This window comes from Helicoverpa armigera, chromosome 19 (assembly GCF_030705265.1).
Source record: "Helicoverpa armigera isolate CAAS_96S chromosome 19, ASM3070526v1, whole genome shotgun sequence".
NCBI lineage: Eukaryota > Metazoa > Arthropoda > Insecta > Lepidoptera > Noctuidae > Helicoverpa > Helicoverpa armigera.
This window is the reverse complement of record NC_087138.1, coordinates 5,818,766-5,825,755: the sequence shown is the minus strand read 5'-3', so window position 1 is coordinate 5,825,755 and position 6,990 is coordinate 5,818,766. Positions and strand designations below refer to the sequence as shown.

Genomic DNA, 6,990 nt, shown 5'->3' with positions numbered 1-6,990 from the left:
ATTATCCATTTTAATTAATCGTGTTTGAACTTTAAAGACATTCATTAAAAGTCGATTAGATTTTATAAACTTTTATGATTGGCATTTTGCCACTTATATGTATTTAAAAAACTTGTATTTTGGATCATCTCATCCGCAGTATTTTGAAATAGATATATTTATGTATTATTTATATGTACATATTAATGTTTACGTTTACATGACTGATTTACATTTTAAATGTGGATCGAAATGAATTTGAAAATTACTATCCAAAAATCTATTTTTTGACGAGAAGCTACTTGCACATTGTTGATATACCTATTTATAGCCTTCCTGGGTAAATGGGCTATAAAAAAAAACATTGATCCTGTAGTGCCTGGATTCTTTCCTTCAACCAAACAAATCAACTCTCCATTAGTTTTATAAAATGACTGCTTATCAAGTTTGTCTCTACTTCTATTCAGGATGAAACATATTATTAGTCACGTTTACGATAACAGTCTGTAAAAAAATCTTAGCAGATTTTTTGTCATTCTTAGGATAAAACTCGGCAATTTAGTTTTAATTGATAAAACCAAATTGGATAAAACCAAACATATGAATTACTAGCTGTTGCCCGCAACTTCGTCTGCGTAGGCAATATAGAATAGTCAAAATACTACTTATCCCGTAGGTGCATTCTTTCACGTGACAGTATAATTAGGATCAGCACTTAGCAGTCGCATAGATTCATTGATCAAGGTTGTGTTGTGGATGTGACCATTTATCTAAACAAAAGAAGTAAAGTTTGTGACGTTGTGAATATCTCTGGATCTAGTCAGCCAAATTGGAAAATTATTACGTATGGTGCGTAAGTAATTTTCACAGGAAACAATTATAATCTATGTCTATATGCTTTGAGTCTGACAAAGCTGTCATTTGTACATTTTCTGCAGCTGCTGCGACTAATCAGAAGCCAGAAAGTCTGTCAGTTTCACCATGGATATCGTCTTGTGTAGTGAGACTGGATTGAAGATAGGTAGATAGGTAGTCGCTCCAAGCAAAATATTGGTACTCAAACAGATTCGGTGACTGGAAGGCAACACCAACATAGTTGGGGAATAGCTGGATGGATGATAAAATGAGTCATCATCATCAGCAGGCGCATAGGGTAGGATAGTTTCACTACTGCGGAGAAACACTTGTATGACGGGAATTTTCTGTGCACTTACTCACTATGGTAAGGCTGACCCCACATTAGGCGTGCGCGATCCTCGGGCGTGTGAGTAGCGCGGGCGTCGCGAGCACGCTGCATGAACGTCGCGTTTTGCTGCCCAGCGGCATGTGTGAAGAGTGCGCTCGCGGCGAGCACGCGGCGCTCGAGTTGCGTTCTTACCCCTTCGCCCGCTATCCCCGCCGCCCGCTAAACGCCTTAGCAGTTAAACGCTGTAGGTAAATGCCGCAGGGCAGCAAAACGCGACGCTCACGCAGCGCGCTCGCGACGCACGCGCGGCGCCCGCGCTACTCACACGCCCGAGGATCGCGCACGCCTAATGTGGGGGAGGCCTAAGCCGGGACTCCACCGAAATGTTTGCATTAGTTCACGAATAGGCAAAATGTACGTATCTGTGAGAGTCCACTTCATGTGTTCGTACTTGAAACCTGCAGTTTTGCCAAGATTTTCAAAATGTACGCTTGCAATTTGTAATTTCTTGGTGGAGCCAGCAAATCGAAAGAAACATAAGTGTTGTATACTGTGCGTCACTACCGCACACCGGGAAAATTTCGCTCTTGCGGAGGACGTTTATATACCATATTTTGTGTCACACAGGATGACAGTAAGTATCCACCGAAACACTTTCAAAGATCTGATGAACGAACAAATCAGACCTGACTTGGTCACCTGGGGCCAATCAGAGCTCTATGAAGCGATCATATGCTTTGGCTCCTACTGTTATTGTGGTTTCTGAAAATTTATTCACCTCATTCAACGATGAATGTAATTCTGATGGTACTATTAAGAACACTTGCTTAGCGCAGAAGCTGACGTTGGCAGGTCGACTCTTTTGACTTCTCGAATAGGATACCATTGGTTTTTGTGCAATGCACACCTGCAATGCATGCTGGATTAGGATAGGATACAGGTGGATAGGATTTGCAACAGAAAACAATTCTGTCTTTGTGATTGAATGACATCAAACGTAGTTTTATATAAAAGGTGTTTTTTAAACTTGGCTCGGGTCTTACTGAGACTGTTCGTAATCGTGACCAGTGTATTTGCGATCAGAAGTTGAAAGTAAGCATGTCTCTGGTATGCGACGCGCTATTTGTACGTTTTCAGACGCATAAAGCATTTTACGTGTGTATGGTATTAAATCGCGAAAGCTCCACTTTCTTATCTGCACTTTGTATCTGGGCTTGTTCTTAAAGCTACAGAATCCTACATTACCTACCTACCTCACGCTTAGCAGCGCTTGCGAGAGACAGATCCTCCTTTCTTCTAGGATTAAGTTTACATATTTTGCATCAGAAAAAATAATTAAGGTCTACTTAATACTACTCACTCAAAGTAATTTGTTTTAAGGCCACCACATTAGTGGAAGATAAGCTAAACTATGTTTATGAAAAAATCCTGATATGAACTCCATCTGTAACTTTAAATGATAATTAATTGTTATACTAAAGTCGTCATTTTTGACATAATGTTCAAAAAATAATTTAGATGGCACCGTTTTAAATTTGGCTGAGAACTATTAATTTTCCTTTCATCAAGGTAATAATTATAATTGGATTTTGATGTGGCACGGCAAACTGACAAACACTATTGAAATGTCTATCAAAAAATTACACTACGTGTTAAAATATGGTGAATTACGGAAAATACACAACTCCATCTGTTGAAATAATAATCCTCTATAAAGAATGTATGGTAATTTATTGTCATTTACCACCTCGCTCCTTTGACAAATTTTATGTATTTTATTTAACACAGATTACCACAGATGGAGCTACTTTAACCTTGGCTAAACAAAATTTTCATATTTTTTTTCTTCCGAAGTTACTTATAAAGGTGTGATTTTCTGTGTAAAGATTAATAATAGGCCGATCAACTAATATAAGTACAACATTCAAATGTACAGTTTTGACAAACAGATTGCGTGTCGTAATATTTTACATCTTGAATTCACAAAATTAATCATATCTTTTGATAGAGTGAATCGATTTCGATGAAACAAAAACTAAGTAATACCCCAAGTTACGTAGAATTTTTGTATATAAGCATTGTTTGCATTGAATTCGCAGATTTTACGTGAATCCCGAACGAACAAACAGATAAACAGATAAACAGACAAACAGACAAACAGACAAAAATGACAAAAATGATGGAAATGGGTTCTGTTAGTTATCCTTTAACATGCTGGCTATTTTTTTTGTCAATTTCTTCAATGTACAAAAATTACTTTTCTACAGATTTATTATATGTATAGATATGTATTCGATTTGTGAAAGTAAGATTTTAATGTAAATCTTTTTTTTTTTTAATTCTAAATACGAATAATTACAAAAGAACGACACCAAACTCATTATGTACCTATATCAAATATCGCTATAATTATCTTCCCGATCCAAAGGCATTTCAGATGAACCATAGTTTAATTTAACCAACTAAAAATACAAAAGTATTGAAATACATGATTCATATATCGATCGTTACGATAAATAAACAGACAGACAAGGTCACTTATTAGAGATTTGCGTACATTGCGTAACGAAAATATAACACCCACTCTGTATCTCTGCGTATAAATAGATTGATGGGGCTATATCAATGAAGACACATGTTTTTGCATCTTCTAATAGCATGATGTAGCTTAGACGTATAAAAACACGCTCTCTTTTATGTATAAGTATCATTGGTACTTCAATAAGGAAGAATTTACTTAGGTGCCGGAAGAGTTTTACTGTCCCATAAGGAACACCCAGTTTCGATCTACTTAGTGAAATAGACATTTAAATGTATTGAGATAGATGGATTGGAAAAATGAGAGTTTCATCTAAAACATACCACTGCGTATCCATTTAATGTTTACAGGATTATGTTAGGATGTTACATCTATACTACCTCATACATATAACCAGATCTCATCTATAAATAAGTAGTAAATAATTAAACCGGATTGCGATCGGATGTAGCGTATTAGGCCATTTCAAGTTTCATACATTTTGCGTAACTGTGTGGCAATGTGGCTTCAAATTACTTCTCGTTGGCAACTACCAGTATGTTCGTATGTCCACAAGACCCGTAATATCTAATTCATAAATAATTATCCTCCGTATATACTCAATAATTTATATTATTATTTTTAAATTGTTGCAGAGAAAATTATTTAGAAATCTTATTTCGAAATCTGTCTAGTATTCTGTTTGATCTCTTTCATATTGCTTCAGCTATCAGCACGAAATTGGTGTAATATTGTACCGTACATATTACATTCAATACATAAATATTATACTGCTAAGTTTCATAAAAATCCATCTAGCAGTTTTTGTGTGAAGGAGGAACAAACATTTATCCATCCATAAATACACTAACATTTGCATTTATAATATTAGTAGGATTGGTAGGATAGGAAGTATATGGGGGAGGTATTATTATTTCATTTTCTTTCATCATCATCATCATCTCAGCCATAGAACGTCCACTTCTGAACATAGGCTTCCCCCTTAGATCTCCACAGATACCGGTTAATTTTCTTTAGTGGTTGAATAATATCTATACAAACATTTCCCCTGTCTTTCTTCTCCAATACCATATAGGTGATATGCCATCTGTTAAAACTTTTAAAGCGATCACATTCAACGAAAGTTTGGTAATACTCGATATGACGCAATGAAACGCGGGCGCCAGCGTCGACGAATCGTGCGCATATACTCACGACAAACTATTACAAGGGATTACAGCGAGTTACTGAAGTAGCTTAAACTATAATTACGCTGTTTTAACTGTGTTATGTGAACGTTCAACTTGGTTTTGTTTGCTTTTGTTAGTGGGTTTTAAATTTAATGTTAACATTGAAATTAATTTTGGGAATTACGGCGGATGTAGAGATTTTAATCTTTCATAAGACATTTAAATATCAAACCATATCCTAGCGTTGATAGATTACTGATTCTAAACCGATTCCGGACATAGTTGACTCTTATTGCCTTGATTTCAAATGTTTTTATTATAGACTTAAGGATTTATAAAAAAATCCCATAATCAGTTTGCCGTCAGAGTATTCTAACCATTTTGAAATACTTAATAAAATCTGAACACAATTGATAATTATAAATATAATTGATCAATGTAATTGAGTACAATATGATTGGTTTATATTGTTAAAAACTTACATAGGTAAGTATATAAACTTCCTTCATCGTCTCAGACGTTATTTACTAAACAAATCACTAAAGAAAATCTACCATAGATCTAGATATATATATGCTAAGAGACTTATTTTGTTTTACCACCTTTTGTCATGTCTCTGCGAATAAAGATTTTCATTTCAATTATAGTTATCGGTACGAATCCCGAGCTCTGACCTTCACCTGCGCAGAAGTAATTCATTGGGTCCCTTTTGTGGTATGAAGTGAGGCGCGGGGGCGGGCTAAAGCGGTGATTGGCCCGCAGTGCATCGCGTCATAGCCTTCACTCGGGATTGGTTCTTTGCTAATAAATCACTTCTTCGCAGATGTAGGTCAGAGCTGAAGATTCGTGCCGATAACTATACCACGAAAAATCCTTAAATTGTAAATGCACACAGTAATAGGTGCCGAAAACTACTCTTTAACACTGAATCCATTAATTATTTTGAACTTAATTAAGTATCAAATTCCTTACATTCGATCAGTAAGTTATAATGTAAAGGTCATACAAGATGGGTAAGTGACAGCTCGACGCTTAAATGTCAGGAAAACACGTTTCCCTCAGTTGCAGAGTCGTGCGACTTTCTTGTGAGTTACAACGTGAATTGAAGTTACGAGTTTTATTTTGCAATATAAAATTAAACCAGATAAACCAATGATTGATTTTTAATAATCGTTAACTTTAAAAATATTTCTAACCGACTTCCCAAAAAGGAGGAGTTTCTCAATGCGGATGTTTGTATGTTTTTTTTTCAGTATTTATCATAGAGTAGGTATCCCTTATCGCACACGTCATAAAATCCTATATAAATCTTTAATTTTACATAATAAGGGTTGTGAAAATTACCTACTGTCTGTCTGGATAATATGATTAGGTAATTAATTATTTTCTTCTCTGAACAATATTCAGCACTACAAACTATCACACAGAGAAACGACACAATTCGGTGAATAAACAAAAGCATGCAAATAACCGTGTGAAACAATTTCTTCACCAACAATTAACAATAAATAAAAATTTACATAAAAAAACTCTCATCAACTCTTCAGCGACAACTTACAAGGATCGTTGAACACACAAAATAAATTAATTTCAGCTGTTTCCTAAAAACCGCTTATATTTATCGTTTATTCACTGTGAACGTATTACTTGAGTGTTCAGATTCTTAGTTTCACGACCGCTAATATAAAACTGTATTATACATTATACATTGACGACTATTATTGGCTGATGCAGTAAAAGGAGGTTTTTTTCTCTTTATTGAAAGGCAGTGTATGTTGCATACAAGTTTCAGTCGCAAGGAGGTTTTAATGCGATTGCCGACCTGCGTTGACCGAAGCGCGGGGGAACGATCGGGCGACTTCGTTCAGTCTTCGTCTCGAACGGAGCGGAGTCACTCGCCCGTTCCCGCACATTTCAAACTTCGAACCACAATTCGAATAAAGAACGCGTGCGGACTTTTTACTCCGAGAAAGTGACTCGTGATATATAAATAAAATTGGACCGGTGTTGCACTAATAAAAAAATTCGAAAGTTGAAAGGATTTTTTGGTCAAAGTTTTGTGATGCGAGTTACGTCGTCTCCCTTACGGTGAGTGCTTTTTGTAATAAAATATAAAA

At 35.7% G+C, this 6,990-nt stretch overlaps 1 protein-coding gene across 2 annotated transcripts in view; it reads left to right on the top strand.

The window, feature by feature from the left end:
• The first annotated feature begins 6,730 nt into the window (after positions 1-6,730).
• Positions 6,731-6,990, top strand: part of LOC110376691 (alpha-N-acetylgalactosaminidase) — a 63,899-nt gene continuing 63,639 nt past the window's right edge. The window contains exon 1 of one of the 2 annotated variants that reach the window (XM_064039382.1): positions 6,731-6,961. The gene's annotated coding sequence lies outside the window, so the exon portion shown is untranslated. The remainder of the gene's footprint in view (positions 6,962-6,990) is intronic. The other variant, XM_021335261.3, reaches the window with a different exon arrangement.